This window comes from Eleutherodactylus coqui, chromosome 1 (assembly GCF_035609145.1).
Source record: "Eleutherodactylus coqui strain aEleCoq1 chromosome 1, aEleCoq1.hap1, whole genome shotgun sequence".
NCBI classification, from domain to species: Eukaryota; Metazoa; Chordata; class Amphibia; order Anura; family Eleutherodactylidae; genus Eleutherodactylus; species Eleutherodactylus coqui.
This window is the reverse complement of record NC_089837.1, coordinates 263137571-263160106: the sequence shown is the minus strand read 5'-3', so window position 1 is coordinate 263160106 and position 22536 is coordinate 263137571.

Here is a 22536-nt window from a genome sequence, read left to right as displayed (position 1 = left end):
TACTGCACACGGATAGATGTGGCCCTAGAAAGGACCGTTGGGGTTCTTGAAGCCTACACTCACTGCTAACACTCTCCCTGCCTAACCACCACTTCTGTCCCTATTGCAGGGCGCAATGCTCTGCAGATCCAATTTTGAAAAAAAAAAAAAAAATACAGTGCTAACACAGTACTGCACACTATTAGATGTGGCCCTGAGAAGGACCGTTGGGGTTCTTGAAGCCTACACTAACTCCTAACGCTCTCCCTACAGCAGCTCCAGCACGATACCACTGTACCTCAGCTAACTCACAAGGCATGTGTGGCGAGCCGCGGGAGGGGCCGACTTTTATACTCGGGTGACATCTGATCTTTCCAGCCACTCACAGCAGGGGGGTGGTATAGGGCTTGAACGTCACAGGGGGAAGTTGTAATGCCTTCCCTGTCTTTCAATTGGCCAGAAAAGCGCGCTAACATCTCAGAGAGGAAACTGAAAGTAACCGGAACACTGCGTGGTACTCGTTACGAGTAACGAGCATCCCGAACACCCTAATATTCGCACGAATATCAAGCTCGGACGAGTACGTTCGCTCATCTCTAATTAACACATTAAGGGCTCCTTCACACGGGTGTATATCGTCCGCCAGTTTATAATCCGCCGGCCAATATACTCTATGATCTGAGGAGTAAAATCTCATGAATGGGCGCACAAATCTAAGGTTTATACGCCAAGGCCCCCATGCCATTGCCCTTTCCCTCTCTGGCTCACCTCCTCTCTCCTCCCCTCTGGCTGTTTGCAATGGGAGGGGGCGGGATAGGGACAGAGCTAAGCTCCTGCCCCTTGTCCGCAGCCAGAAATGTGAGGAGGCGGGACGGTGCGATGCTTAGCTCTGCCCCATCCCACACCCTCCGATTGCAATCAGCCGGAGGGGAGGAGAGAAGAGAGAGGGAGTTTAGCAGTCACGCTGCTTAACTCCCTCCCACCTCCCTTCTCCGACCGCTGTCCATGCAGTGGCTGACGTATTCCGGCCCGAAAGATAGTTCCAGGACTATCTTTTGGGCCCGATGTAATAGCGCCCAGCACTATATTGGCACGGACAGCGCTTTTACGTCTTAGGAATACGGCCATGTGATCTGATGCATTGGAATCTAAGGCATCAGATCGTAGTGCATATCGGCCGACCATGAAAACAGCGGGCCGATACGCGCTCTTGTAAAAGAGCTCTCAGAGTCAAGGTAAACTTCGGAATATCTGTATGTAATGTCTGATTTTGTCTATACATAAACCCTCTGTTTTGTAAAGAGCTGCAAAATATGTTGGCGTTATATAAAAAATATTTTGAAAGCGTAAAATGCACTGCAAATTTTAAGAAAAATTTGTTACTAAATGCTACACTTTGCCAGATTTGCCATATACTCTTGGTAATATCTGCAGTGGGAAAATCTGTGAAGTGTTAGTATACTTTATGACCTAGGGATCTAACAGGGAAAGGTCATACCTCTGACTCCTAGAGAGCGTTTAGATAGTGATAAACTAATTGTGATCAAGAGGGTCCTCATCATCTCCATGCATTTCAAATTGTAGCAGCCAGTGTAAAGTTGTTGCAGCCATGGTCCAGAGTCAAATAAAAACTTACACAGATGCATGTAAATAAAACACTGGGGTACATTTACTAAGACTGATGCCAGTCTTACTATTTAGTGTTCTGTAGCAGGATACGCCTAATTTATTAAGAGACACATCTCTGGCTGCCTTGCTCGGAGTGGGAGGGTGGGGGGTGGAATGGGGGCTTCCTAATTTTAGCTTTAGATATTCTTGTGCAATGACAAAGTTTGGTATGGTGTTAGCCAGTAGAGCAAAATGTGATTGTTCCCAGCAAGAGAAACCACATAATCTTGTAGATTGATGGATATATTGTTACTAGCTGATATACCCGGCTTCGCCCGAGTTAATTTGGTACTGGTGTTTATGTGGTGTTCACATGGAAAATCTTATGTTCTTGTGCTGCACACATCTATATATATAAAGACGAAAGCCCTCACTGACTCACTGACTGACTGACTGACTCGCCAAAAGTTCTCCAACTTCCCGATGTCGTAGAAACATGAATTTTGGCGCAACCATAGATTATCTCCAAAATAGGAAAAGTAATTGTGTCCCAACTCGATTATTCAATTCTAGCGCAAAAGAATTAGCGTCGAAATTTAACGTACATAATCTAAATCTCTCAGTTCCCAATGTCATAAAAACTTCAAATTTGGCACGGGCATTGAATATGTCATAAATAGGAAAAGTTAATAGATCCCAACATGATTATTCAATTCTATGCGCAAAAGAATTAGCGTCCAAATTTTACGTACGGAATGTAATTTTCTCACTTTCCGGTGTCATAGAAGCGTGAAATTTGGCACGAGCATTGATTATGTCAGAAATAGGAAAAGTTCATAGGTCCCAACTCCATTATTCAATTCTAACGCAAAAGAATTGGCGTCAAAATTTTACGTGCGGAATGTAATTTTTTCACTTTCTGGTGTCATAGAAACGTGAAATTTGGCACGAGCATTGATTATGTCCTAAATAGGAATAGCTAATGGGTCCCAACTCGATTATTCAATTCTATGCGCAAAAGAATTAGCGTCCAAATTTTACATGTGGAATGTAATTTTTTCACTTTCTGGTGTCATAGAAACGTGAAATTTGGCACGAGCATTGATTATGTCATAAATAGGAAAAGTTAATAGGTCCCAACTTGATTATTCAATTCTAGCGCAAAATAATTGGCGTCGAAATTTTACATGCGGAATGTAATTTCTTCACTTTCCAGTGTCATAGAAACAGGAATTTTGGCACGAGCATTGATTATGTCATAAATAGGAAAAGCTAATGGGTCCCAACTCCATTATTCAATTCTATGCGCAAAAGAATTAGCGTCCAAATTTTACGTACGGAATCTAATTTTCTCACATTCCGGTGTCATAGAAACAGGAAATTTGGCACGAGCATTGATTATGTCATAAATAGGAAAAGCTAATGGGTCCCAACTCGATTATTCAATTATATGCGCAAAAGATTTAGCGTCCAAATTTTACGTGCGGAATCTAATTTTCCCACTTTCCGGTGTCATAGAAACGGGAAATTTGGCACGAGCATTGATTATGTCATAAATAGGAATAGCTAATGGGTACCAACTCGATTATTCAATTCTAGCGCAAAAGAATTGGCGTCAAAATTTTACGTGCGGAATGTAATTTTCTCACTTTCTGGTGTCATAGAAACGGGAAATTTGGCACGAGCATTGATTATGTCATAAATAGGAATAGCTAATGGGTACCAACTCGATTATTCAATTCTATTCGCAAAAGAATTACCGTCCAAATTTTACGTACATAATCCAAATCTCTCACTTCCCAATGTCATAGAAACATGAAATTTGGCACAAGCATTGATTGTGTCATAAATATGAAAAGTTAATGGGTCCCAACTCGATTATTCAATTCTAAGCGCAAAAGAATTAGCGTCCACATTTTACGTATGTAATCGTATGTAATCTAATTCTCTCACTTCCTGATGTCATTTTATATAAAGGAAACGTCGCATGGTTACCTCCCGTGGTGTTTCCTGGGTAACGCAGAGAACTATGCAAAATGGTGAACATATGTTTTTCCTCAGTATCTCTAAAGTAACCACGACTTCATTAGATTTTCCGTGTGAACACCAGATAAACACCAGTACCAAATTAACTCGGGCGAAGCCGGGTATATCAGCTAGTATATATTTATATATATATATATATATATATATATATATATATATATATATATATTTATATATATAACTATATAGTACACATAGAGGAGCGTTAGATTCTCCTCAGACTGCATGTACTGATGTCCCTCTGCAGAATGTGCCACCCTTCCCATTCTCCTCACCTTTTACCCTTAAAGGTACCTCCTTTTTTTTACTTAAATTTACCCCTAGACTGGAGGTTGCAGCCCCTTCTTAGTATTAAAGACATGCTCCATCCCTGCAGTCAATGGTTGCTTCCTTATGTACTTTACAGCCTTTCAGTATATGCACAGAGGCCAGTTAGATTTTCCTCAGTATATACACAGAGAGGTGAGGTAGATTCTCCTCAGTATGCAAATCATTTCCCTAAGCTTTATGGTTTCTGAGAAAAGAACCAATGTATCGTGGACTTTTGGACAGATGAACACTTTTAGACATATATATGCACAGACACACACTATTAGACATATATGCACAGGAGCAAACTTTTAGACATTTATACGCACAGGCACACACTTTTAGACATAAATATACACACAGGTACACACTTTTAGACATAAATATACACACAGGCACACACTTTTAGACATTTATATGCACAGGGCACAGTTTTGCATTTTTATACACAATGCAAACAAATGTTTATATACCAGACAGAAAAATCTGTATACCTATTTGCCTCCAATGTGGTCCCAATGGCAGGTATACTGTCTGGCTCATAGCAGCTTCAGTAATGAGTCCTTTTTGAGGCCATCTTGCCTACTTGGGCCCTTGATGTCTCTAGATGTGCTGCCATGAACAGAGGGAGGGCCAGTGAAAAAGGAGTTCAGCACTGAACGGGCTCTCATCCTGCAATCTGTTCCTCGCCTCCTTCTCAGCCCTGCTCTCCTTGCACCAGAAGTAATTTCTTCTGCAGGTTTCTTTCCTCCTTTACGCTCAGTTGTCAGTGTAATATTGACACTCCTATTTTTATATGCTCTACTGAGACAGAACAGGATGATTAAAAAAAAGCATACTGACAATGGTACAAAGGGTGAGGGAACTTGCAAACTAAATGATTTATGGCACAAACTGTGTTACTGTGGTGAAGGAGGCCTTTGGCTCAGCAGCCGGGTCGCAAGCAGGACCCATGCAACTCCTATAGTTACACCGGTGATCTGATGAGATATCAGCAGTCTCATAAAAGAGGAGGAAGTGTGCATCACGTCTGTGTGGCACAAGATCACCATGCCCAGAATGCAAAAAGCATACACCAAAAAATGCAGGACAATGAGCACCACTTCAGGCACAATAGGATGGAAAAGACCTGTTCCTTACCTAACAGGGAAATGGAAAGCCCCTGCCTAAAAGCAGAGTAATTGTCCCCATAAAGAAAGCTTCACTGTTTTCACCTGGGCCCTGACTATCCCTGACAGGACCCCTGGAGCGATCCACTGACACAGCAAAATGAAAGGTTAACAAAAACAACAGAAATGATGAGCAATACTTTTCATCCAGGCTAGAGGCTTCAACCTACACCAACCACTCCTCTGAGCACAGGTTCAGACTTTTAGACATATATATGCAAAGACGCAGACTTTTAAACATATATATGCACAGACGCACACTATATATATATATATATATATATATATATATATATATATATATATATATATATATATATAAAAATAAAACTATATAGTACACATAGAGGAGCGTTAGATTCTCCTCAGACTGCATGTACTTTTCATCCAGGCTAGAGGCTTCAACCTACACCAACCACTCCTCTATAGATCTGAAATAAACAGCAAAGGGAAAAGGGAGTGGTAGGAATACAAAGCCCTCTACACCTGCTGATAGGTAGAGCAGCTAGGGAACCGCACATCAAACTCTCACTCAAGGTATAACTCATAGGTAGCATACCAGTATGCAGCAGACTAAGAGATACCAGCCAGCAACCTCTGCACAACGTGCATTAACCCATGTCCTGCATAGTAACAGGGTGACAGGTCTGTCCCTGTATCATGGCCATGACACTGTTGCGATTGATAAGTGGTGACAGTGTGCTTTCCGAAGAATCAGGAATGCTATCTTTTCTCCTTAGGGAGAGCACCTATAAGGTAGGTGAGTGAGGAAACTTATAAGGCCATTCATGCTCCTCTGTGTAATATACAAATAAGGGAGATGGAACAATACCTTTGCATATTACCCAGATGAGCAGATTGATATATAGGTTTATGGTAAAACATGCAGTATAACCTGTATTTCATTTACTTAAACCTCTATTCAATCTAAGCTTAGAGGTCCAGTGTGGGTTTTATCAGTGAATAACCTCAATCTGTGTTTGTCTGTTCTAACAGTAATAGCTGTCAATTACTGATAGGACAGCCCGCTGGAACTCTAAGAGCAGAATGAGCAGATTTAGATGAATAAAAATAGAATTTCTACTGGATCTTTTCCTATAAATCTATAAATAAATTGCTCAACTGCTCTTGCTCTATAACATGATGCCTGCAGTTTTGGCAGCATGTTTAAACTAAAAGGTACCCTTTAACGCCTTCCCGCTCCAGGACGTACATTTACGTCCTGGAGCATCGGGGTATGTATGCAGAGAGATCGCGGGGAGATCTCTCTGCATACAACGCGGGCGTCAGCTGTTTACTACTGCTGACACCCGTGGGCAATAGCTGCGTTCGGCCGTTCAGCCAATCGGTGCTATTAACACTTTAAATGCCGCTGTCAATTCTGACAGCGGCATTTAAAACCCGTGAACGATGTTCGGAGGTCCCATACGGCCCCCCGCGGTGAGATCGGGGGAGCCGTGCAGGTGTCATGGCAGCCAGGGGCTCTCTAAAAAAGGCCCCAAGGCTGCCTTGAGAGACTGCCTATCAAGCCATCCCCGTGGGGGTGGCTTGATAGGCTGCCTGTCAGAATGCAGTATGACATAATGCTATAGCAGGAGCGATCAAAGCATCGCATATTGTAGTCCCCCAGGGGGAGCTAAAAGTAAAGTTAAAAATAGATCAAATAAAAATACAGATTTGGTATCGCTGCGTCCGTAAAAGTCCGATCTATCAAAGTAGCACATTTACCCTGCACGGTGAAAGTCGTCCGAAAAAAAAAATAAAGAATGCAGAAATGCACTTTCAGTCGCCCTGTCTCCCAGAAAAAACGCAATGAAAAGCGATCAAAAAGTCGTATGTATTCCGAATTAGTACCATTGGAAAATACAGGACATCCCGCAAAAAATGAGCTGAACTATGTCGACGGAAAAATAAAAAAGTTATTGCACGCACAAGATGACCGCAGAAAATAATTGAAAAAAATTAAATGCCTTTGAAAAAAAAAAAAACTATACAAGTTTGGTATCGTAGCAATCCTATTGACCCATAGAATAAAGTTATCATGTTGTTTTTGTTGTAGTTTGTGCACCGTATAAACAAGATGCACTGAAAAATGGCGGAGTGTCTCTTTTTTTTTCATTTTACTCCACTTAGAATTTTTTTTAAGTTTTTCAGCACATTATATGGTACTTTAAATAGCACCATTAAAAACTACAACTTGTCTCGCAAAAAAACAAGCCTTTATATAGGGACGTCGATCGATAAATAAAGGAGTTATGATTTTTTTAAAGGGGGGGGCGGAAAAAATGAAAGTGGGAAAAAAAAAAAAAGGGCCGCGTCATTAAGGGGTTAAAATACAGCTGGCTATGCACCAAAATAATAAACTAGACTATGCTTACCTATTCTGGGTCTCCACTGAAGATGAGCAAACATTTGAAAAGTTGAATTCAGCCAGGTTTGCCGAATTTTGAAAAAAGGTCAGCTCAGTCTGAATTCGTTTGGACCAAATCTTCACCAAAAATAGTCATTCCAGCCAAATGGTGAAGGGGGTGCATCAGCAGTTAGTATTGTTACCCTCAGCACTGGTGTCCTAGGTTCAAATCTGACAACATCTGTAAGTAGTTTGCGTGTTTTACCTGTATTTCTTAAGAATCACATTTAATTAACTCCATGCATATGTTGCCCCTGGGTCAGATTTAAACCAATGACCCCCGCACTATAAGACAACAGTGCTAACCACTGATCCACTATCCTTATATATATAACTTTTTTTAATTATAAGTATAGAAAAATGTTTTTTATGTTGGTTGCCTTTTATTTTTCTGATAATTAATAAAACTTTGAGTTTCATAGAAGTCTTGAACTTGCAAAAGTCATACAGTATAATGCAATACCATAATATTGCATTATTCTGTATTCTGATAGGCAGTCTATCAAGAAATGCCACAGGTATGTTGTTAATGTAAATATTGCTAATTGGTATGTTTTTAAGTATTCAAAATAATTTTTCATATTCAAGCTCGAAGAAGCTTACAAATCACACACACTGTAAGGTGCACTGTTCAGACACAATCTGCCGCCTCTGCGTCTGGCAGAAGCGGGCATCGTCCTGCTCTCCCTGTACCCTGAGCTTATACTCTTCCAGCACTCCTAGGGCTAATTGTTACTTGGTCTTCTACTCAGCTGATGCGCCTTTCCCAATCACCGCCCTATATAGCTGCCTTGGGCCTCTCAGACAGTGCTTCACTGTTGTTATGAGTTTACTGTCTCTGACATCCTGCTTAGCTCCTGCTTCTGCATTTATTCTGTTATCAGCATCCTTCTGTTAGTTGTCTTTCCACCTTTTCACCCTTTCTGTCAGTGGTCTCATCGCCTGTTCCTGTCTTGTCCTTGTAGGCCTGTTCGTCTCTCTGTTTCTCTACTACTCCCGCTCCTACTGTGTGTTTTGGTGTACAGGAGTTCTACCTGTAAGGGTCAGCTAGCGCCTAGAGGAAGACCATGGGTTCGTCCTTATCAGGATAAGTGCTCCATTCCTAGGCAGGGCTATCCCTCCTTCTCTGTACTAGCTTAGAGGAAGGTATCTTCCCTAGTTCACCTCCCTGAACTGGTTACTGTCATCTGGTGTCCTTACCTCCCTGAGGGTCAGCTATCAGCCTCACTAGACTGGGCCCTCGGCTATCTGGTAGGTTGATCCAGTGGTTCCACATCCACAGTCCTAACAGTACAATGAAGCAATGCATCCCGCTGGCTCCAACCAGGGAGGTCTTCCTGAATTATTTCAGGAGATGACACATCAACGGAAGAGGCATGAGCAAATCCTGGCATATCTCAACAATGTGAGTACCCTCCTTGCTAATATTTCCCATATTTCCTCTGCTGTTTCGCCAACTGCTGCAACATCCCCCCTGGCAGCCTCTGTCCCTGGCTCCGGCACTTGGCTAGCTGTACCTCATTACTAGGGAGACCCAAGACTATGTTACGGTTTTGTTAATTAATTTACCTTGCATTTTGAGCTTTTGCCACATGTTTTTCCCCTCAGATCGCACCAAGATCACATTTATAATGTCTCACCTTTCAGTACAGGTTTTGGCATGGATCACTCCCCTCTGGGGAGGAACAATGAAGCTCTGGTTGCAGCCTTTTGGGGGGGACTGGCAGGGTTCTTCAAAGAGGAGTTGGCAGGTCTTGTAGTCTCTACCTCTCTGGATACATGGATTTCTCAGTTTATGAGGATTGACCTGCAGTTCCAAGAAAGATCTAGGGAGGTTATGCAAGTGAGGAGATCAATCTGTCTGGCTTCTCTGTTCCAGGGACCACTTGTCTACCCACCGACCACTACTCAGTCTAGCAATCCTGAGCCTATGCAGGTGGATTGGCTCAGAGTATCCAAGGAAGAGCGCGCACATAAATGTATAGAGAATCTTTGCATGTATTGCGGATCTCCAGGTCACCTTGTTCACACTTGTCCCCTCAAACCGGGAAACACCTCCACCTAGGGCCAGTTAGAAAGGTTACCCTAAGTAAGGATTGCTCCTCTCCATGGTTAAACTTACCTGTAACCATGGTTCTTTCCAGTGTCCAGGTTTCAGTGGCAGTCTTCCTGGATTCTGTCTCTGCCGTATTCCTGTCCAGTGTCTCGAGAGACCACTTGTGGTAACCAAACTCAATGGTAGAGCTCTCTATGAGACAATCAAGTTTGTCATACAGCCAAAGGAGTTGAGGATTGGCGCCCTCCATTCTGGGAGAATTTCCCTGCTGGTGCTTCCTGGGGTGTCCAGCTCTATATCCTGGGTTTGCCATGGCCCTGATTACATAACCCTACCTTGGACTGGAGTACATGTGAGGTATTAAGTTGGGGTACCACTAGCTATACCAAGTTCTTGCATCCTGTTCATCCTGTTTGCCGGGTTACTTTACCATCTAACCTCCAGGGCCTACCGGAGCCTCATCATGGTTTTGTGGAGGTCTTTGACAAGAAAGAGGCTGACAGTCTGCTACCGGTTCGCCCATACGATTGTCCTCTTGAGCTTGTGCCTGGTTCTGTGCCTCCTCGAGTTAGAGTATACCCTCTTTCTCTGCCTGAGACCCAGGCTACAGATGAATATGTTAGGGACAATCTCGCCAAAGGGTTCATCCATAAGTCCTCGTTCCCCACTGGGGCCGGATTTTTCTTCATTAAAAAGGACGGGTCGCTACGGCCCTGTATCGACTATCATGGTCTGCCCGTGCTTACGGTTAAGAATAAATATCTATTACCCTTGATCCCTGAGCTATTTGATCACCTGCATGGCGTTTGGATTTTCACTAAGCTCAACCTGCATGGTGCTTATAACTAGATCCGCATCCATGAGGAAAATGAGTAGAAGATGGCCTTCAATACTCGAGACGGACACTATGAGTACTTGGTGATGCCATTTGGCCTGGTTAATGCTCTAGCTGTCTTTCAGGAATTTGTTAACAACATTTTAGAGATCTCCTTCATCAATGCGTTGTTATGTACTTGGACAATATCCTGATTTTTTTTTTCCCCCAGATATCAACTCACACCAGAGACAGCATCGCATGGACTCCAGCGATTAAGGGAGAATAATCTGTTTGCAAAATTGGAGAAATGTGTTTTTGAACATGAGTTGCCTCCCTTTTTGGAATATATTGTCACCAAGCAGGGTTTGGAGATTGATCTTGAAAAAGTCTCTGCAGTGCTGAGTTGGGCTCATCTCTCCAAACATGTGACATGCATTTTTTTTCTCAAAATCACTTTCCCCTGCAGAGCATGATTACTCTGTAGGGGACTGCCACCTACTGGCTATTAAGATGGCTCTGGAATTTTGGCGGTATCTCCTTGACGGAGCTCCTCATCCCATTGTAATTTACACCAACCATAAAAATCTGACATAACTTCATTACACACAGTGGCTTAATCAAGCTCGGTGGTCCTTGTTTTTTGCACAGTTTGATTTTATATTGTATTTTCGGCCTGCCGATCAGAATATTAAAGTTGACGTGAGGACCAGCGCATTTGACTGCAATGACACCGAGGAGGTTCCTCAGTTTATCACTGAACCTGCCAAATTGGTAACCGCAGCTCCTGTTCGGGTTAAGGATATACTGCCAGGAATGACGTTTGTGCCTGAGGCCAAGAAAAAAGGGTGTCCTATCCTGGAGTCACTGTTCCAAATTAGCTGGTCATTCTGGGCAACGCAAGACTAATGAGTTAATTCACCGTCAGTACTGGTGGCCCTCCATGGTGAAGGATATCCACGATTTTGTGTCTTCCTGCACCCAGTATAAACCGCAAAAACTGAGACCCACAGGTCTGTTGTGTTCGTTACCTGTACCTGAGGCTGCATTGCAGCATATTGCCATGGACATTACAGATTTACCTCCGTCTAGAGGCTGTACTGTTATTTGGGTAGTAGTGGACCGATTTTATAAAATGGCACATTTTGTGCCTCTGCCCAGTTTGCCGTCCACCAATCAACTTGCCGTGAAAATCATGGATCACATCTTCCACCTCCATGGCTTTCCTAAGCATATAGTGTCTGATAGGGGGGTGCAATTTACATCTAAATTTTGGAGATCTCTTTGTAAATTGATGGATATGTCATTAGTAGAGATGAGCGAACGTGTTCTTCCGAGCTTGATATTCGTGCAAATATTAGGGTGTTCGGGATGTTCGTTATTCGTAACGAACACCATGCGGTGTTCTGGTTACTTTCACTTCCTTCCCTGAGACGTTAGCGCACTTTTCTAGCCAATTGAAAGACAGGGAAGGCATTACAACTTCCCCCTGTGACATTCAAGCCCTATACCACCCCCCTGCTGTGAGTGGCTGGGAAGATCAGGTGTCACCCGAACATAAAAGTCGGCCCCTCCCGCGGTTCGCCTCAGATGCCGTGTGAGTTAGATGAGGGACAGTGCTGTTTGTACCGGAGCTGCTGTAGGGAAAGAATTGGTAGTTAGTGTAGGCTTCAAGACCCCCCAAAGGTCCTTATTAGGGCCACTGATAGCTGTGTGTTGGCTGCTGTTAGCAGTGGCAATTTTTTTCTTTCTCAAAATCGGCTCTGCAGAGCGTTGCACCTGGCATTAGGGACAGAAGTGCTGCATAGGCAGGGAGAGTGTTAGGAGTGAGTGTAGCCTTCAAGAACCTCAACGGTCCTTTCTAGGGCCATATTTAACCGTGTGCAGTACTGTCCAGGCTGCTGTTAGCTGTGCTGCATTTTTTTTTGCTTCTCAAAATCGCCTCTGCAGACCATTGCACCCTCCATTGATACTGCAGGGAAAGAATTGTATAGGCAGGGCCACAACACAGTTATTATTCATTGAATATACGCAGTGCTGCCTTTTGGTGCAAAAAAACGGAAAATAATTCTATTTGTCCTGCCTCTGTCCGTCCTAACGCCGGTGGACACGTGTCGGCTGTGTGCAACCTGTAAAAATCAGACGCACCCAGCTACGTTTTACTCCTGGCTTTGCCATTTGCTTTCCTTAATTGGGAAAAAAAATACCTGCTCTGCCACAGTTAATAACTCTGCTACCCTCACGTTCTGTGACACATTAGCAGGAAAACAGCACAGTTATTAAACTTCTCATGTTCATAGAATATACGCAGTGCTGCCTTTTGGTGCAAAAAAACGGAAAATAATTCTATTTGTCCTGCCTCTGTCCGTCCTAACGCCGGTGGACACGTGTCGGCTGCGTGTACAACCTGTAAAAATCAGACGCACCCAGCTACGTTTTACTCCTGGCTTTGCCATTTGCTTTCCTTAATTGGGAAAAAAAATACCTGCTCTGCCACAGTTAATAACTCTGCTACCCTCACGTTCTGTGACACATTAGCAGGAAAACAGCACAGTTATTAAACTTCTCATGTTCATAGAATATACGCAGTGCTGCCTTTTGGTGCAAAAAAATGGAAAAGAATTCTATTTGTCACGCCTCTGTCCGTCCTAACGCCGGTGGACACGTGTCGGCTGCGTGTGCAACCTGTAAAAATCAGACGCACCCAGCTACGTTTTACTCCTGGCTTTGCCATTTGCTTTCCTTAATTGGGAAAAAAAATACCTGCTCTGCCACAGTTAATAACTCTGCTACCCTCACGTTCTGTGACACATTAGCAGGAAAACAGCACAGTTATTAAACTTCTCATGTTCATAGAATATACGCAGTGCTGCTTTTTGGTGCAAAAAAACGGAAAATAATTCTATTTGTCCTGCCTCTGTCCGTCCTAACGCCGGTGGACACGTGTCGGCTGCGTGTGCAACCTGTAAAAATCAGACGCACCCAGCTACGTTTTACTCCTGGCTTTGCCATTTGCTTTCCTTAATTGGGAAAAAAAATACCTGCTCTGCCACAGTTAATAACTCTGCTACCCTCACGTTCTGTGACACATTAGCAGGAAAACAGCACAGTTATTAAACTTCTCATGTTCATAGAATATACGCAGTGCTGCCTTTTGGTGCAAAAAAACGGAAAATAATTCTATTTGTCCTGCCTCTGTCCGTCCTAACGCCGGTGGACACGTGTCGGCTGCGTGTGCAACCTGTAAAAATCAGACGCACCCAGCTACGTTTTACTCCTGGCTTTGCCATTTGCTTTCCTTAATTGGGAAAAAAAATACCTGCTCTGCCACAGTTAATAACTCTGCTACCCTCACGTTCTGTGACACATTAGCAGGAAAACAGCACAGTTATTAAACTTAGATTATTCATTCACTAGAGGCAGTGGGGCCCTTCGTTTTCAAAAAAGGGAAAAAATTATATTTGGCCTGCAGTCTTGCGCCAATTTATTAGCTGCCTGTGAAATCAAATCACTGGTAATCCAGCATGCTGAGGGGTAGGGGTAGGCCTAGAGGACGTGGACGCGGCCGAGGACGCGGAGGGCCAAGTCAGGGTGTGGGCACAGGCCAAGCTCCTGATCCAGGTGTGTCGCAGCCGACTGCTGCGCGATTAGGAGAGAGGCACGTTTCTGGTGTCCCCACATTCATCGCCCAATTAATGGGTCCACGCGGGAGACGGTTATTAGAAAATGAGCAGTGTGAGCAGGTCCTGTCCTGGATGGCAGAAAGTGCTTCGAGCAACCTATCGTCTACCCGCAGTTCTGCGCCGTCCACTGCTGCCAATCCGAATCCTCTGTCTGCTGCTCCTCCTTCCTCCCAGCCTCCTCACTCCACTACAATAACACCTGCTCAGGAGCGGGAACACTCCCAGGAACTGTTCTCGGGCCCCTGCTTAGATTGGGCAGCAGCGGTTCCTCTCCCACCAGAGGAGTTTATCGTCACTGATGCCCAACCATTCGAAAGTTCCCGGGGTCCGGGGGAAGAGGCTGGGGACTTCCGCCAACTGTCTCAACAACTTTCTGTGGGTGAGGAGGACGATGACGATCAGACACAGTTGTCTTGCAGTGAGGTAGTAGTAAGGGCAGTAAGTCCGAGGGAGCAGCGCACAGAGGATTCGGAGGAAGAGCAGCAGGACGATGAGGTGACTGACCCCACCTGGTGTGCAACGCTTACTCAGGAGGACAGGTCTTCAGAGGGGGAGTCAAGGGCATCAGCAGGGCAGGTTGCAAGAGGCAGTGCGGTGGCCAGGGGTAGAGGCAGGGCCAGACCGAATAATCCACCAAGTGTTTCCCAAAGCGCCCCCTCGCGCCATGCCACCCTGCAGAGGCCGAGGTGCTCTAAGGTCTGGCAGTTTTTCACAGAGACGCCTGACGACCGACGAACAGTGGTGTGCAACCTTTGTCGCGCAAAGCTCAGCCGGGGAGCCAACACCAACAGCCTCACCACCACCACCATGCGCAGACATATGATGGCCAAGCACCCCGCAAGGTGGGACGAAGGCCGTTCAGCGCCTCCGGTTTGCACCCCTGCCTCTCCCCCTGTGCCCCAACCTGCCACTGAGATGCAACCCCCCTCTCAGGACACAGGCACTACCGTCTCCTGGCCTGCACCCACACCTTCACCTCCGCTGTCCTCGGCCCCATCCAGCAGTGTAGTTCAGCGCACCGTCCAGCCGTCGCTTGCGCAACTGTTGGAGCGCAAGCGCAAATACGCCGCCACGCACCCGCACGCTCAAACGTTAACCGTCTGCATAGCAAAATTCATCAGCCTTGAGATGCTGCCGTATAGGGTTGTGGAAACGGAGTCCTTCAAAAGTATCATGGAGGCGGCGGCCCCGCGCTACTCAGTTCCCAGTCGCCACTACTTTTCCCGATGTGCCGTCCCAGCCCTGCACGACCACGTCTCCCGCAACATTGTACGCGCCCTCACCAACGCGGTTACTGCCACGGTCCACTTAACTACGGACACGTGGACAAGCACAGGCGGGCAGGGCCACTACATCTCCCTGACGGCACATTGGGTGAATTTAGTGGAGGCTGGGACAGAGTCAGAGCCTGGGACCGCTCATGTCCTACCCACCCCCAGAATTGCGGGCCCCAGCTCGGTGGTGGTATCTGCGGAGGTGTATGCTTCCTCCACTAAAGCACCCTCCTCCTCCTCCTCCTCCTCCTCTGTCTCGCAATCAAGATGTGTTAGCAGCAGCATGTCGCCAGCAGTCGGTGTCGCGCGGTGTGGCAGCACAGCGGTGGGCAAGCGTCAGCAGGCCGTGCTGAAACTACTCAGCTTAGGCGATAAGAGGCACACGGCCCACGAACTGCTGCAGGGTCTGACACAGCAGACCGACCGCTGGCTTGCGCCGCTGAGCCTCCAACCGGGCATGGTCGTGTGTGACAACGGCCGTAACCTGGTGGCGGCTCTGCAGCTCGGCAGCCTCACGCACGTGCCATGCCTGGCCCACGTCTTTAATTTGGTGGTTCAGCGCTTTCTGAAAAGCTACCCACGCTTGTCAGACCTGCTCGTAAAGGCGCGCCGGCTCTGCGCACATTTCCGCAAGTCCCACACGGACGCTGCCACCCTGCGCACCCTGCAACATCACTTTAAGCTGCCAGTGCACCGACTGCTGTGCGACGTGCCCACACGGTGGAACTCTACGCTCCATATGTTGGCCAGGCTCTATGAACAACGTAGAGCTATAGTCGAATACCAACTCCAACATGGGCGGCGCAGTGGGAGTCAGCCTCTTCAATTCCTTTCAGAAGAGTGGGCCTGGTTGGCAGACATCTGCCATGTCCTTGGTAATTTTGAGGAGTCTACCCAGGTGGTGAGCGGCGATGCTACAATCATTAGCGTCACCATTCCTCTGCTATGCATCTTGAGAAATTCCCTGCAAACCATAAAGGCAGCTGCTTTGCGCTCGGAAACGGGGGCGGGGGAAGACAGTATGCCGCTGGATAGTCAGGGCACCCTCCTGTCTATTTCTCAGCGCGTACAGGAGGAGGAGGAGGAGCATGAGGAGGATGAGGAGGAGGGGGAAGAGACAGCTTGGGCCGCTGCTGACGGTACACCGGCTGATTGCTTGTCATCCTTTCAGCGTGTATGGCCTGAGGAGGAGGAGGAGGAGGAGGATCCTGAAAGTGATCTTCCTAGTGAAGACAGCCATGTGTTGCGTACAGGTACCCTGGCACACATGGCTGAATTCATGTTAGGATGCCTTTCTCGTGACCCTCGCGTTGCACGCATTCTGGCCACTACGGATTACTGGGTGTACACACTGCTCGATCCACGGTATAAGGAGAACCTACCCACTCTGATTCCCGAAGAGGAAAGGGGTTCGAGAGTGTTGCTATACCACAGGATCCTTGCGGACAAGCTGATGGTAAAATTCCCATCCGACAACGCTAGTGGCAGAAGGCGCAGTTCCGAGGGCCAGGTAGCAGGGGAGGTGCGGAGATCGAGCAGCATGTACAGCCCAGGCAGTGCAACAGTCTTTAAGGGCCTGGCCAGCTTTATGGCTCCCCACCAAGACTGTGTCACCGCTCCCCAGTCACGGCTGAGTCGGCGGGAGCACTGTAGAAGGATGGTGAGGGAGTACGTAGCGGATCGCACGACCATCCTTGGTGACGCCTCTGCCCCCTACAACTACTGGGTGTCGAAGCTGGACACGTGGCCTGAACTAGCGCTGTATGCCCTGGAGGTGCTTGCTTGTCCTGCGGCTAGCGTCTTGTCGGAGAGGGTGTTTAGTGCGGCTGGGGGAATCATCACAGATAAGCGTAGCCGCTTGTCAACCGACAGTGCCGACAGGCTAACACTCATCAAGATGAACAAAGGCTGGATTTCGCCAGACTTCTGTTCTCCACCAGCGGACAGCAGCGATACGTAAGCAATACGTAGGCTGCACCCGCGGATGGAAGCTACGTTCTCTCTCACCATCCAAAACGGGGACATTTCTGCTTCATCAATCTGTGTCTAATATTCCTCCTCCTCCTCCTGCTCCTCCTCCTGAAACCTCACGTAATCACGCTGAACGGGCAATTTTTCTTAGGGCCACAAGGCTCACTCAAATAATTTTTCTGAACAATTTTTATAAGTTTCAATGCGCTTAAAAGCGTTGGAACTTTAACTTGAACCAATTTTTCGTTACACTGGGCTGCCTCCAGGCCTAGTTACCACTTAAGCCACATTAACCAAAGCGATTAATGGGTTTCACCTGCCCTCTTGGCTGGCCATGGCCAATTTTTGGGATGTACATTAGTACTGTTGATACAGCAATTTTTGTGGGCCCTCGCCTACAGTGTAATTAAATTAATTTTTAGCCCACCTGCATTACAGCTGGCGTTACCTCAGCTGTGTTGGGCAATGCAATGGGATATTTTTGTGTACCGCCGGTGGGTTCCAGGGAGCCACCCATGCTGTAGGTGCACACGGAGTTTTTAATACATGTGTCCACTTCTAAAGAACCCCAGTCTGACTGGGGCATGCAGTGTGGGCCGAAGCCCACCTGCATTAAGCACGACATTACTACCTCAGCTGTGTTGGGCAATGCAATGGGATATTTCTATGTACCGCCGGTGGGTTCCAGGGAGCCACCCATGCTGTAGGTGCACACGGAGTTTTTAATACATGTGTCCACTTCTAAAGAACCCCCAGTCTGACTGGGGCATGCAGTGTGGGCCGAAGCCCACCTGTATTACGCACGACATTACTACCTCAGCTGTGTTGGGCAATGCAATGGGATATTTCTATGTACCGCCGGTGGCTTTCTGGCACCCACCCAAGCAGTGGGTCCACAGGGAGTTTAACCTACATGTGTCCACTTCTAAAGAACCCCAGTCTGACTGGGGCATGCAGTGTGGGCCGAAGCCCACCTGTATTACGCACGACATTACTACCTCAGCTGTGTTGGGAAATGCAATGGGAAATTTCTATGTACCGCCGGTGGGTTCCAGGGAGCCACCCATGCTGTAGGTGCACACGGAGTTTTTAATACATGTGTCCACTTCTAAAGAACCCCAGTCTGACTGGGGCATGCAGTGTGGGCCGAAGCCCACCTGTATTACGCACGACATTACTACCTCAGCTGTGTTGGGCAATGCAATGGGATATTTCTATGTACCGCCGGTGGCTTCCTGGCACCCACCCAGGCAGTGGGTCCACAGGGAGTTTAACCTACATGTGTCCACTTGTAAAGAACCCCGGTCATACTGGGGCATGCAGTGTGGGCCGAAGCCCACCTGTATTACGCACGACATTACTACCTCAGCTGTGTTGGGCAATGCAATGGGATATTTCTATGTACTGCCGGTGGCTTCCTGGCACCCACCCATGCTGTGGGTCCACAGGGAATTATAAATGCATCTGTTTCCACTTATAAAGAAACCCAGTCTGACTGGGGCATGCAGTGTGGGCCGAAACCCACCTGCATTAACCCTTTCCAGTCCACTGTGTGACCTGTGAAGACATTAGGGTTTAAGGCAGTACAGCTCCGTTGTTGGTAGACGTCCGTCGGGGTTCTCTTACTGTATATTGCCAGCCTCTCTGCTGTCGGAGCCTATCCTACGTGTCAGCTCATGCAGTACTGGCTTTAGCCAGCATATAGCGCCGTTGTATAACGGCAGAAAAAGAGTAAGCCCCTTAGGAAAACCATATACAAATTGGATTGGAAAGGGTTAAGCACAACATTACTACCTCAGCTGTGTTGGGCAATGCAATGGGATATTTCTATGTACCGCCGGTGGCTTCCTGGCACCCACCCATGCTGTAGGTGCACACAGAGTTTTTACTACATCTGTACACTTATAAAGAACCCCAGTCAGACTGGGGCATGCAGTGTGGGCCGAAGCCCACCTGCATTAAGCACGACATTACTACCTCAGCTGTGTTGGGCAATGCAATGGGATATTTTTATGTACCGCCGGTGGGTTCCAGGGAGCCACCCATGCTGTCGGTCGACAGGGACTTCACAATAGGGAGTTGTACCTGCCTGTGTCTATGAATTAAAAAGCCCGGTCTGACTGGGGCATGCAGACACCTTGACAGAATGAATAGTGTGTGGCACATAGGTTCCCCATTGCTATGCCCACGTGTGCAGCTCCTGATGGCGGTGGCACAGGATTCTATTTCTCATTGCTTCTGTACAGCATTGTGGGCTATCGCTCCGCCACTTTTAAAGAGGGTCGCTGCCTAGCCATGCCAACCTCTGCAGTGTGTGCCTGCGGTCCCTCGTCCTGGCAGACGCAATTCTAAATAGACATGAGCGTGGTGTGGCATGAGGGCAGCTGAAGGCTGCCCAGGGACACTTTGGTGTGCGCTGTGGGGGGCAGGGGGGGCGGTTGGGCAGCATGTAACCCAGGAGAAGTGTCAGTGGAGTGTCATGCAGGCAGTGATTGTGCTTTGTTGGAGGTAGTGTGGTGCTTAGCAAAGGTATGCCATGCTAATGAGGGCTTTTCAGAAGTAAAAGTTGTTGGGAGGGGGGGGGCACTCTTGCCGGTATTGTGGCTTAATAGTGGGACCTGTGAACTTGAGATGCAGCCCAACATGTAGCCCCTCGCCTGCCCTATCCGTTGCTGTGTCGTTCCCATCACTTTCTTGAATTGCCCAGATTTTCACACATGAAAACCTTAGCGAGCATCGGCGAAATACAAAAATGCTCTGGTCGCCCATTGACTTCAATGGGGTTCGTTGTTCGAAACGAACCCTCGAACATCGCGGGAAGTTCGTTCCGAATAACGAACACCCGAACATTTTGGTGTTCGCTCATCTCTAGTCATTAGACTTCTCCTCGGCCTATCATCCAAAGTCCAATGGGCAGGTGGAGCAAACCAACCAAATCCTGACTGGATATCTTTGTCATTTTACCAATGCCCAGGATGATTGGGTCCGTCTTCTGTCCTGGAAAGAGTTTTTAGATAACCAGCATGTCAGTGACACCATGAAGACTTCTCCCTTCTTCATAGTATATGGGCATCAATCCAGAGTTTCCCTGCCAGTCTCCACCACTTCTGAGGTTCCAGCAGCAGCCTTGTCAGCAGAGAATTTTGCCAAGATTTGGCAGGAGGCCAAGGTGCATCTAGAGAAGTCAGTTGCTTCCATGAAGAGGTTTGCCAATTGCAGGCATTTGTCCTATACGCAGTCTATGCTCTAGAGTTTGGCTTTCCTCTAAACATATCAGGCTGAGAGTTCTCCACAATTTTTGGGTCTGTTTAAAGTTTTGGAAAGAATTCATTCTGTATGTTACAGGCAGCGCCCCCCCCCCCCCCCTCCCTGTGTATTCCCAACTCCTTCCATGTCTCTCTCCTCAAACTTCTTGTGCTCAATAGGTTTTCCAAAAATCCTAGACCAGTTGCCACTCAGGTCAGTTTGAAGAACATCTTCAAGGTGAAAAATATTCTTGATATTAAAAAGGTTAGGAACAAAACCTTTTTCTAGTGGATTGGAAAGGTTATGGGCTGGAAGAAAGCTCATGGGAGCCATCTGAGAACATCAACACCCCACGTCAGATTCAGAAATTTTTGCAGAGAACTGGTGGGAGGAGAAGGGGGCATAGGGAGGGAAGTACTGCTAGGTGCACTGTTCAGACACAATCCCCTGCCTCCGCTTCTGGCAGACACGGGCGCTGTCCTGCTCTCTTTGTTTCCTGAGGCTTTATTATTCTTTTCCAGCATTCGTAGGGTGAATTGCTTCTGGGTCTCCTTCTGAACTGATGCACTTTTCCGAATCACCACCCTGTATAGCTGCCTTGGGCCTCTCAGACAGTGCTTCAGTGTTTTTGTGAGTTTGCGGTCTCTGCCATCCTGCTTAGCTCCTGCTTCTGCATTTATTCTGTTATCAGCATCCTTCTGTTAGTTGTCTTTCGGCCTTTGCACCCTTTCTGTCAGTGGTCCAATCGCCTGTTACTGTTTTGTCCTTGTAAGCCTGTCTGTCTCTGTTTCTCTACTACTCCCAGTCCTAGTTTGTGTTTTCGTGTATAGGAGTTCTACCTGTAAGGGTTAGCTAGTGCCTAGAGGAAGACCACGGGGTCATCCTTATTAGGACGAGTGCTCCATTCTTAGGCAGGGCTACCCCTCCTTCCCTGTACTAGCTTAGGGGAAGGCATCTTCCCTAGTTCACCTTCTGGGACTGGTTACTGTCTCCTGGTGTCCTTACCTCCGATTCCCTGAGGATCAGCTATCAGCCTTGCTGGACTAGGCTTTTGCCCACCTGGTAGGTTGATCCAGTGGTTTCACATCCACAGTCCTAACACACACATTGGGTGTGATTGGAATTTGTCTGTTTATTCAATTAATAAGCAGAAGAATATATACAAAGACATTTGAAATGAGGCTAGAACATGCCTCACTTGTAATAATTATAATTTATAATAATTCATTTATTATCATTGGTTATTAAAACTTAACAAGTACAGTGACATCTTAGAGTTAGGACTTCTTTCAGGACAATTGGAACTGTCTCATGAGACTTCTGTAAAATGGCTTTGTCTTGGACAACTTGTGCTGATAGCACAAAGGTTGTGTCATCTGGTTTCTTTTTGTCTAAAAATGCTCAACAAACTTGATTGTCCAGTACATCTGCAAGTTTTTGTTAAACGATAATGAAAACAACATGATATGACAGGCTGAAGCACAAAAGATGGATACACAATACAAAATGGCTACATATTTACTGCTCTAACATATGTCTTGATAGGCAATCAGTCATAGAGCAGCCCTGGGGCCTTCAGAAGGCCACAGTCTGCCATTGCAACCTAACTGCACCTTGCGGTCTCAATACTGATTGGGGCATTTAAATGCCGATGTCTGAATTGTATGGAATATGGAGAGGGATTGGCTGCTGTTTCTGACTCATACAAAGCTGTGCTCCGAGGATTTAATTGTACAGCCTGGAGCATGAAGGGGTTAATAAGCATTTTTAAATCTTCTATTAAAGAATTTTGAGATAATGGGTATTATATTGTTCACTGTGCAAGACCCTCATCTATTAGCTAGGGTGGATAGCAGCTACAATAAGAATCTATCACTCTGGAGGACCCAGAATATACATTCAGACAGCTCATTGATTACAATAGGAACTGTGCAATACTTTATATCACTGAATTGGCATTTGGGTTACTAT